General features: G+C 48.1%; 1 protein-coding gene across 4 annotated transcripts in view; it reads left to right on the top strand.

Moving 5' to 3' along the window:
* The first annotated feature begins 1,299 nt into the window (after window positions 1–1,299).
* RAPGEF5 (Rap guanine nucleotide exchange factor (GEF) 5) overlaps window positions 1,300–11,603 on the top strand; it is a 360,172-nt gene continuing 349,868 nt past the window's right edge. Inside the window, exon 1 of one of the 4 annotated variants that reach the window (XM_010839032.1) lies at window positions 1,300–1,458. The gene's annotated coding sequence lies outside the window, so the exon portion shown is untranslated. Of the gene's footprint in view, window positions 1,459–7,936; window positions 8,143–8,366; window positions 8,663–9,705; window positions 9,946–11,603 lie in introns of those variants that run through there. The other 3 variants (XM_010839028.1, XM_010839031.1, XM_010839029.1) reach the window with 3 other exon arrangements.

The following is an 11,603-nucleotide window of genomic DNA, read 5'->3' as shown; positions in this document are numbered from 1 at the left end:
ATGCTGGGAAATATTGAAGGCGGGAGGAGAAGGGGATGACAGAGGATGAGATGGTTGGATGGCATCACCAACTCGATGGACATGAGTTTGAGCAAGCTCTGGAAGTTGGTGATGGACAGGGAAGCCTGGTGTGCTGCAGTCCATAGGGTAGCAAAGAGTCAGACACGACTGAGCGAATGAACTGAACTGATAAGTGATAGAGTATGTAACCAACAAGGACCTAGTGAATAGCACATGGAACTCTGCTCAGTGTTATTATGTGGCAGCCTTGATGGGAGGGGAGTTTGGGGGAGAATGGACACATGTATACGAATGGCTCAGTTCCTCAGATGTTCACCTGAAACTATTGGCTATACCCCAATACAAAATACAACATAAAAAAATGACATCATGTAGTATTTGTCTTCAACTTACTTAAATCATATAGTATTCGTCTTTAACTTACTTTGCTTAGTATAATACCCTCCAAGTCCATCCATGTTGTTGTGGAAGGATTTCCTTCTTTTTTAAAAAAAAGTCTGAATGGTATTTCTGTGCCTTTTTGTTTTTTTTCTTAGCACAATCACTATTCTCAGTACAGCAAAGATGGACCATCACTTGACTTCCCCGTGTCTCACACTCCACCTGTACTTGATCCTGTGCAGCCACTGGCAGATAGTGGGGTGATCATGACGCTGCTGCACGTCATGAATTACTTGTGTTCTGTTTCCCCCAACAAAGGAGTTTATCCAGGAATCCCCAAACACATGAGCAGAACATTCTCAGAATTGCATTTTGAGGCTTTCTCAACTAATTCCTGAATCAGTTAAGAGTCTTGGCAGGTCAAAGCTAGCACACTCAAACTGGATACTTTGAGGAGCTTTGACCAAAAGGATTATTGACCAAGCTGTATAGGCGGAATACAAAGAAATGGGTCATGTTTAGCGCAGTGTCCTGGAGTTAACCCTCGCAGGGATCTGTTGCTTCCTAAGTGTGAAGGGACTAGGGGAGGCCAGAATTTCTGAGAGGAACCCTGAGAGGGCAGCTGTATAAACAGTTGCCGGACAGTCACTGAAGCTTCCCACAGATGACGCAGTCAGCTCCTGATGACCCAGGGGGAGGGCGCCAGGGGGCTAAAAGCCTCAGCATCTCTGTTCTCTCACCACCTGATCATCTGCTGGTGCCTTCTTTTGTGCAATCCCAACTGACAGCAATCAAGAATGGGGACATTGCTGTGTTCCTTACAGGTCAACCTCCAAAGCTACAGGACAGGGTAGTTGTGGGGGCACATAAGTGGCCTTATCCTGAGCAGAGCTGGACAGGGTTAGATGAAGGGAAAGTGACGCTTCTTGTGATAACCGTGTATGACTGTCATCCTTTCCAATGAATAGGCCACGTTATGTGCAAGAGTGCATCAAGGATTGCATGTCAACTCCAAGGAGGTGACTGGTGGTCCCTTTTTCTAGACAAGGCAACTGGGTAAGTAAGCTGCTTGGCATTTTTGAGTGTTAAAGCCACACAACTGGTAAAGCGGGATTAGGACCCACTTGAGTTTTTTGGTGTTCTCACAAATGCTTCCAGTCAGCTGCGGCTACAGTGTAAGCAGACTCTTCAAATGATAATGACTGCCTATATCAGTTTTGCTGGAGAAGGCAATGGCACCCCATTCCAGTACTCTTGCCTGGAAAATCCCATGGATGGAGGAGCCTGGAAGGCTGCAGTCCATGGGGTCCCTGAGGGTCGGACACAACTGGGCGACTTCACTTTCAGTTTTCACTTTCATGCATTGGAGAAGGAAATGGCAACCCACTCCAGTGTTCTTGCCTGGAGAATCCCAGGAACAGGGGAGCCTGGTGGGCTGCCGTCTCTGGGGTCGCACAGAGTCGGACACGACTGAAGTGATTTAGCATATCAGTTTTGCAAGGCTCTTCACAAGGTCCCACAGACTGGATGGTTTAGAACAACAAAATTTTGTCTCAAGGCTCTGGAGGAGAGAAGTTGGAGACTGAGTTGGCGGCGAGATTGGTCTGGAAAGAATCTGTTTCATGCCTCCCTCTGAGCTTCTAGTGGTTTGTTGGCAATCTCTGGCATGTCTTGGCTTGTAGATGCATCACCCTGATCTTGACCTTCATCTTCAAGTGGCATCATTCCTGTGTGCATGGCTCTCTTTGTCCAAATTTCCCATTCTTACAAGGACACCAGCCCTTTTGGATTAGGGCCAGTCCTAATGACCTTTTTAACATGATTATCTGCAAAGACCCTATTTTTCATTTAAGGTCAGGTTCACAGCTACTGGGGTTAGGACTCATACATGAATTTGGAAGACACAATTCAAATCATAACAGTTCCCTTTTATCATTCCTGTCCAAAGTATTTATTGACCGTCCTGCACCTTCATAGTGCTGCTGCTGCTGCTGCTAAGTCGCTTTAGTTGTGTCCGACTCTGTGCGACCCCAGAGACAGCAGCCCACCAGGCTCCCCCGTTCCTGGGATTCTCCAGGCAAGAACACTGGAGTGGGTTGCCATTTCCTTCTCCAATGCATGAAAGTGAAAAGTGAAAGTGAAGTCGCTCATAGTGCTAGGAAGAGTCAATTTATAGTGCAAGTCCAACTACTACCTATGACCTCATTAACTTCTTTACGGTGGGGTCCTGACAGTAACCCCTCACAGAGCTAATGGAGGGAGGTTTGAATGGCATGATGCATGTTAAATGTTAAGCAATGAGTCTGGCAGAGTAAACACCTAATAACTAGTAATGTCAAGGTACAGTTGGAAATTCAGGTTATCACTGTTTCCTGACATAAACCCAGGAGTGGGATAGCTGGATGATATGGTACCTCTATCCTTCTGGCCTTAAGGACCCTCCATGATTTCCTCCACAGTGGCTGCTTCCAGCTGCCATCACAGAGGTGGGCTGGGAGAGTTCCCCTTGCCCCGTGATCTCCCCAGCATGTATTCCTGCAGACTGGTCGATGATGCCTGGCCTGACTAGTTGCAAGTGATTCCTCCTTGTTGCACTGATTTGCATCTCTCAGGGAAGGAGAGGCAGTCATGGAAGGAAGTCATGGAAGGAAGTCAATATTCTTCCCTGTGATATTTCTTTTTTCTTTTAAAAAGAATGTGAGAAAACTTCACATTATGAAATTGGATTCGTAAAACCTGGCGCCATCTGAAGTCTTTATTCAGTTACCTACCTAGGTCACTGCTTGAGGACAAATGTCATTACAATGCTTAGTCCTTGTGAGTATTATACCTAAATTCCCATCAGACCAAGTTTGAAAGATGTTGAGAGGAATGGCCACAAGGCGGCAGCACTTCTTCATTCCTGCTATCCTTAATGTGGATGGAACAGAGGCTTGGTCAAAGTCCTGTTTCTGGTATGTAAATCAGAATAGAAAGACCAGAAGAAACTCCTAAGGGGTTGTGTCTCATCCCTTCTTATCCAGTACCATTCGGCACCACCAAGCAACCCCCATGCCTAGACCAATGCACACCCCCTCTTTTGAGTTCTAATGAAAATGCTGTCTTCAAGAGGTAAGGAGACTCTTAAGGCCGGAGACTGGAGGTGAAACACCATCAATGGCAGACGTGCTACTGCATGACTTTTGGAAGCTCTTCCAGCCCAAAAGGTCCCCCATCCTCTGGGTGCACTAGGGTTGTTTTAGTTGTAGAGAGTGAAACTGGGTCTGGAGATTGTGCTTTTCTCGCGAAGGGTGTACAGGACTGGTCTACCGTGAGGAGGATCATGGGTGCACGTGGTCCTCAGCTCCCTCTGTCCCAGGAGCATCCAGCCAAGGGAGGCGAGCCTGCTCAGGCTCCAGCGATGTGACCCAAGTCTGATTCCCAGGGCCGGAGGGGACTACAGTAGTTATTTTTTTTTCAGTGGTTAAATTAACGTCTGTTTCACGTTGGAGTAGTTGATGAACAATGTTGTGTTTCTTGCAGTTGTACACCTTGATTCAGGGACAGGCGGAGGTCTAGCCAGTCTTTTTAGATCCTTGCACAAATAGGGTATGACATGACTCTGTGGACCACAGTTCACGCATACAGTTCATGCACAGCACGCATACAGTGGGGAGAGCGCTGCATCAAATGCTGCCTCGGGGCATGTGGGTGTTAGGCCCCCACGCTATTCCCACTGTGGCTGACGTCAGTTGTGCACACAAAAGCGTGTAGGACCGTTCCCTCTGCTCTGTTCCCCCAACCTCAGCATGAAATGTGTGCAGTGTTTGAATATGGTCTTGGCAGCAGGTGAATCCGCCTTGGAGCACTCATTTGCATTCGTAAGGGAAATATGTGCTGCACTCTCTCCGTCTTTCCTTGTGGTTTTACATTTTTCCTTATACTGAGGGTGAGCAAAATTTCCCGGCTGAAAGCGCTTCCTGAAAGCCTGTCCTCTTTCAGGTTTATGTTCAGTATGCAGCTCAAGTCCCATGCTTGACGACAGGTATTGTTTAGAACCTCTTAAGGCTTCTGAGGTGGGGAAACAGTGGAAACAGTGTCAGACTTTATTTTTTGGGCTCCAAAATCACTGCAGATGGTGATTGCAGCCATGAAATTAAAAGACGCTTACTCCTTGGAAGAAAAGTTATGACCAACCTAGATAGCATATTCAAAAGCAGAGACATTACTTTGCCAACAAAGGTCCGTCTAGTCAAGGCTATGGTTTTTCCAGTAGTCATGTATGGATGTGAGAGTTGGACAGTGAAGAAAGCTGAGCACCGAAGAATTGATGCTTTTGAACTGTGGTGTTGGAGAAGACTCTTGAGAGTCCCTTGGACTGCAAGGAGATCCAACCAGTCCATTCTAAAGGAAATCAGCCCTGGGTGTTCTTTGGAAGGAATGATGCTAAAGCTGAAACTCCAGTACTTTGGCCACCTCATGCGAAGAGTTGACTCATTGGAAAAGACTGTGATGCTGGGAGGGATGGGGGGCAGGAGGAGAAGGGAACGACAGAAGATGAGATGGCTGGTTGGCAACACTGACTCGATGGACGTGAGTTTGGGTGAACTCCGGGAGCTGGTGATAGACAGGGAGGCCTGGCGTGCGGCAGTTCATGGGGTCGCATAGAGTCGGACACGACTGAGCGACTGAACTGAACTGAACTGAAGGCTTCTGAGTATTCGGTTCCCAGAAACCCGGGGTTGAGAGGAGTTGTTGCGAGAAACGGCCACAAGGCGGCAGCACTTCCCGATTTTTCAACGCTGCTGTTGGGGAAGGAGAACCTTCCTGAAAGTTGGTTTGCTGGGTTGTAAATGTGAGCAGAAAGTGCCAGAACACATGGCCAAGGGGGTGTGCCTTATCCTTAGTATCCTCATTGCCATTCAGCCCCACCAAGTCATCCCCACCCCGAGACCAATCCCACCCTTCTCTTCCGCTCCTCTCTAGGTGCTACCATCCAAAGGTAAGAGACTCTTAAGTACCGAGTCTGGAGGTGGGAACTCCGCCCCCCAACCCCCACCTCTAAAGGAGATGCGCAGACCAGGCAACTTTCAAACATCTTCCATTCCAATATGTCCTCCATTCTCTGGGTGCACTGGGGTTATGTGAATCCTGCAGGGACAAACTGGGTCTGGAGATTGTGCTTTGCTCCCGCAGCGAGTACGGGACAGGTCTACTGTGAGGAGGGTCACGGGTGCACATCGTCCTCAGCTCCCCCAACAGTGTCCAGTCCGGGAGGCAAGGCTGCCCAGACTCCCATGATGTGACCCAAGTCTGATTCCTGGGGCCTGAGGGGACTAAAGTAGGCATCTTTTTTTTCAGCGGTTAAATTAATGTCTGTTCACGTTGGAGTCTAGCTGATGGACAATGTTGTGTTTGTTGCATTTGTACATCACCTTGATTCAGGTGTCAGTTCAGTTCAGTTCAGTCGCTCAGACTCTTTGCGACCTCATGAACTGCAGCACGCCAGGCCTCCCTGTCCATCACCAACTCCCGGAGTTCACTCAGACTCACGCCCATCGGGTCAGTGATGCCATCCAGCCATCTCATCCTCTGTCGTCCCCTTCTCCTCCTGCCCCAATCCCTCCCAGCATCAGAGTCTTTTCCAATGAGTCAACTCTTCGCATGAGGTGGCCAAAGTACTGGAGTTTCAGCTTTAGCATCATTCCTTCCAAAGAACACCCAGGACTGATCTCCTTTAGAATGGACTGGTTGGATCTCCTTGCAGTCCAAGGGACTCTCAAGAGTCTTCTCCAACACCACAGTTCAAAAGCATCAATTCTTCGGTGCTCAGCTTTCTTCACTGTCCAACTCTCACATCCATACATGACTACTGGAAAAACCATAGCCTTGACTAGACGGACCTTTGTTGGCAAAGTAATGTCTCTGCTTTTGAATATGCTATCTAGGTTGGTCATAACTTTTCTTCCAAGGAGCAAGCGTCTTTTAATTTCATGGCTGCAGTCACCATCTGCAGTGATTTCGGAGCCCCCCAAAATAAAGTCTGACACTATTTCTACTGTTTCCCCATCTATTTCCCATGAAGTGATGGGATCAGATGCCATGATCTTTGTTTTCTGAATGTTGAGCTTTAAGCCAACTTTTTCACTCTCCTCTTTCACTTTCATCAAGAGGCTTTTTAGTTCCTCTTCACTTTCTGCCATAAGGGTGGTATCATCTGCATATCTGAGGTTATTGATATTTCTCCCAGCAATCTTGATTCCAGCTTGTGCTTCATCCAGCCCAGCGTTTCTCATGATGTACTCTGCATATAAGTTAAATAAGCAGGGTGACAGTGTACAGCCTTGACGTACTCCTTTTCCTATTTGGAACCAGTCTGTTGTTCCATGTCCAGTTCTAACTGTTGCTTCCTGACCTGCATACAGGTTTCTCAAGAGGCCGGTCAGGTGGTCTACTATTCCCATCTCTTTCAGAATTTTCCACAGTTTATTGTGATCCACACAGTCAAAGGCTTTGGCATAGTCAATAAAGCAGAAATAGATGTTTAGGTGGTGCTGTATCTAGTCTTTTCTAGATGCCTTGCACGGATAGGGTATTACACAGTGTCGTGTACCACGGTTCCTTGTGCTGTACCGTGGGTTTTCTTGGTGATCTAGTTTACATATGTGAGTTTGTGTGCGGTGAGTGCGTCTGCCCGTCTCGTCCCTCCTCTTTTGTCCCCTCCATAACACTAAGTCTGTTTGCTAACTCTGTTCCTCCTTTTTAAACGAATCCGTCGGTTGCAGGTGGCCTATGAATGATACCGTGCAGTCTTTGTCTTGCACTGTCTGATTTCCTTCACTTAGTAGGACCCATCCCCGTAGCTGCAGAAGGTATTATTTCATTCTGACCTGTTGCTGAGCGACACCTGCTTGTGACTGGGCATTGTATCTCCTGGATGCGATCGTCTGTCAGGGACATTATGGTTGACTCCCAGCTTGCCTCTTCTAAATAGAGCGTCAGGGATGGTTGGGGTGCACGTCTTTTGCACCACAGGTGTCTCGGAGCACACATTCAATGGGGAGAGTGCGGTGTCAAATGCTGCCTCAGGGCATCTGGGTTTTGGTCCCCCGTTACTCCGCACTGTGGCTGATTCCAGTTACCCAGCCAGGAGCGTGCAGGACCCTTTCCTCTGCTCTACCCCCCCAACCCCAGCATGAAATGCGTGCTGAGTGTGCGATGATGGCCGTCTTGGCTGGCAGTGGGTGATCTCACCTTGGAACATTCATTTACATTTGTGGGGAAACAAGTGCTAGACTTCTTCCACCATGATTCCCAGTGATTTTACATTTTTCCTTTTATACTGAGAACAAAATTTCCCAGCTGAAAAGAACTTCCTGAAAGCCCTCCCTCCTGGAGATTGTGTTCGGTATCAGCTCGAGGCCCATGCTTGGGGACAGGTGTCATTTACAACCCCTTAAGCCTTGTGAGTGTTCATGTTCAGTTCCCACAAGTCCCAGGTTGAAGGGTGTTGTTGCTAGAAGCGGCCACAAGGCGGCAGCACTTCCCGATTGTCAACCCTCTATTTGGGAAAGGAGAACCTTCCTGAAAGTTGGTCTGCTGGGTTGTAAACGTGAGCGAAGAGTGCCAGAACACACTGCCAGTGGGTTGTGTCTTATTTGTAGTATCCTTATTACCGTTCAGCCCCTCCAATTCATCCCAACTCTGAGACCAGTCGCCACCCCCTCTATTCTGCTCCTCTGAAGGTGCCGCCATCCAGAGGTAAGGCGAACTAATGTCCGAGGCCAGAGGTGGGAACCCCCTCAACGGAAGATATGCAGACCAGGCAGCTTTTCAAAGCTCTTTCATCCCAGTATGTCCTCCATTATCTGGGTTCCCTAGGGCTGTTTGAATGGTGAAGGGACAAACTGGGTCTGGAGATTGTGCTTTGCTCCGGAAGGGGGTACAGACAGGTCTACGGTGAGAGGATCACGAGTGGCACAACCTCCTCGGCTCCCTCAGCCCTAGGAGCATCCAGCCGAGGGAGGCGAGGCTGCTCAGGCTCCAGCGATGTGACCCAAGTCTGATTCCCGAGGCCTGAGAGGACTAGTCTTTTTTTTTTTTTTTCAGCGGTTAAATAATGTCTGTTCATGTTGGGGTATAGTTGATGGACAGTGTTGTGTTTGTTGCATTTGTACAACACCTTGATTCAGGTATAGGTGAAGGCATATCCGGTCTTCTCCAGATCCTTGCACGGATGGGGTATTACAGTGTCGTGGACCACAGTTCTCTGTGCTATGCGGTAGGTTATCTTTGGTGACCCAGTCTACCTATGTGAGTGCGTGTAGGGTAAGGGCATCTGCTTGTTTTATCCTTCCTCTTTTGTCCCCTCAGTAACACTAGGTCTGTTTGCTAACTCTGTGTCTGTCCCTCCTTTTTAAATAAGTCCGTCTGGTTCAGGTGCTTGAGCTCACTGATGAATGATACCGTGCCGTCTTTGTCTCCCACTGTGGGCATTCCTTCATCTAGTTGGACCCATCCCTGTAGCTCAAATGCTGTTGTTTCATTCTGATCTACGGCTGAGAAACGTGCGCTTGTAACTGGGCATCGCGTCTCCTGGATGCAGTCACGTCCCGGACATGATGATTGCCTCCGCGTTTTTCCTCTTTTAAATAGTGCAGCAGAGACCGTCGGGATGCACGTCTTTTTGGAGGTGTCTCCACGCGATCACCCGGTGGGGAGAGTGTCACATCATATGCTACGTCTGGTCTTTTTGGCGTTATGTCCTCTCATTCAGTCCTCACTGTGGCTGATTCCAGTGACACCCGCGCCAGTGGGCTCGAATGTTCCCTCTGCTGTCCGCCCTCCCAAGTGTACCTGTGCGCAGACTCAGTGATGATGGCCGCCTTGCCTGGGGGCAGGTGGTTCCTCCTCTGACCTTTCATTTGCATTTGTCAGGAAAGAGATGCTGGGTGGGATGATTCCCTGCGGTTCTACACTTTTCCTCTTATAATGTGGGGAGGGATTGGGGGCAGGAGGAGAAGGGGACGACAGAGGATGAGATGGCTGGATGGCATCACTGACTCGATGCACGTGAGTCTGAGTGAACTCCGGGAGTTGGTGATGGACAGGGAGGCCTGGCGTGCTGCGACTCATGGGGTCGCAAAGAGTCGGACACGACTGAGCGACTGAACTGAACTGAACTGAAACTTTACTGGCTGAAATAGGCTTCCCGACAACCTATCCCTTTCGTCGTTTTCCTTGAGTATCCTTCTTAAGGATTTTTGAAAGCAGGTGTCATTTACAGCCCCTAAGGCCTTGGAATATTCAGTTCCCAGAAGCCTGGATCTGAATTGTGGTGTTGGGAGAAACGCCCACAAGGCGGCAGCACTTCTTGATTTTCAACTGCTGATTGGGGACCGAGAACCTTCGAGAAAGTTGCCTTCCCTGGTTGCAAATGAGACTTTAAAGGGCCAGAACAAACTGCGTAGGGGTTGTGTCTCCTCCCTTCTTTTCCCAGTATCCTCCACCCCAGCAAGCAATGCCCACCTCTCTTCTCTGCTCATCTGAAGGTGCTGTCCAAAGGTAAGGCAACTCTAAAGACAGAGGCCGGAGGTGGGAAGCCCCCCGCGGGGAGAGGGGCAGAACAGGTGACTTTTCAAAGCTCTTCCAGCCCAATCCGTCCCCCATCCCTGGGTGCACTAGTGTTGTTTCATGGTTCAAGGCCTGCCTTGGTGTGGTTTTTCCTGTGGTCATGTATGGATGTGAGAGTTGGACTGTGAAGAAAGCTGAGTGCCAAAGAATTGATGCTTTTGAACTGCGGTGCTGGAGAAGACTCTTGAGAGTCCCTTGGACTGCAAGGAGATCCAACCAGTCCATTCTAAAGGAGATCAGTCCTGGGTGTTCTTTGGAAGGAATGATGCTAAAGCTGAAACTCCAGTACTTTGGCCACCTCATGCGAAGAGTTGACTCATTGGAAAAGACTCTGATGCTGGGAGGGATTGGGGGCAGGAGGAGAAGGGGACGACAGAGGATGAGATGGCTGGATGGCATCACTGACTCGATGGACATGAGTTTGAGTGAATTCCGGGAGTTGGTGATGGACAGGGAGGCCTGGCGTGCTGCAATTCATGGGGTGGCAAAGAGTCGGACACGACTGAGCAACTGAACTGAACTGACTGAACTGAAAGAGATTTGAAATAATATAGATGGGGAGTGCAGGTGGCCTTATTGCTGACACGTTTTTTCTCACTTTTGCCTCCCAGATATTCATGGTATCATATGATGTTTGGTTTTCTGACTTCACTTTTTGCTTTAATTAATATTCACCCATTTTTCTCTGAATTAATTGATTCATCGATTAATTAATTGATATTTGTATATTCCATTGTGTATATGTGCCACATCTTCTTTATGCATCCATCTTTTGTTAAATTTACATTTTTTCTATTTCTTGTGTGTCAGAAATTCTGCCACTATTAGCATAGTGGGGCACGTATTTTTCTCAATTATATTTTCGTCCTCCTTTTGCCCAGGAGTAAAATTGGTGGATCATATGGCAACTCAATGAATGAAAATTGTAGTTGATATTTCTGTAGTACTGTTGAATTTACTAATTACAACTTAAGGCATTATTTTGTTATTGATCCTGGAGATGCATGGAATTATTATCGTTATCCTAATAGGCATGGTTTGGATTTGGAATCAAGTGGACACAGGTCACATTTCATCTGTATTGTAATCTGTGTGACCGTGGACAGTCAGTTTCTCAATCTTACTCCTTCTCAATCGACGCCCTTAGACTGCAGATGGCATTCATTCATGAAAGCTGGTTGTCACCAACGTGTTCAGTTGCATCATGTAAGAGCATCTGGAAGGAGAGAGTGTACGGGGTAAGCAATTAGGGATCAGCAACAGAAATCTAGGCCAGTTCAGACTCCGCAAGATGGATCAAAAAGGAAATCAAATCCTATAATCTGAATCAAATACGAAAGTGTCTGAGTGTGGGAGACAAAACTACGGTAGCCCCCAGGTCACACCCCTCCCTCTCAGTGCAGGTGGCGCCTGTGTCCTGCTTGCAACCAATGGAAGATGTTAGAGGCTATGATGTCACTCCCTTGGCTGGGTTACAGTACGTGCGAAGGTGATGGATGTTAGCAGGTAGCTCAGGTAACTTAGCAGACTGGTGGAAGAGACGCTCCATGTGGCTTTGAAACAGTAAGCTGCCATGATGTGAGATGACC

This window comes from Bison bison, unplaced genomic scaffold (genome assembly GCF_000754665.1).
Source record: "Bison bison bison isolate TAMUID 2011002044 unplaced genomic scaffold, Bison_UMD1.0 scf7180017864109, whole genome shotgun sequence".
NCBI classification, from domain to species: domain Eukaryota; kingdom Metazoa; phylum Chordata; class Mammalia; order Artiodactyla; family Bovidae; genus Bison; species Bison bison.
Note: the sequence above shows the minus strand (reverse complement) of the source record. Positions and strands in the feature narration are given on the sequence as shown.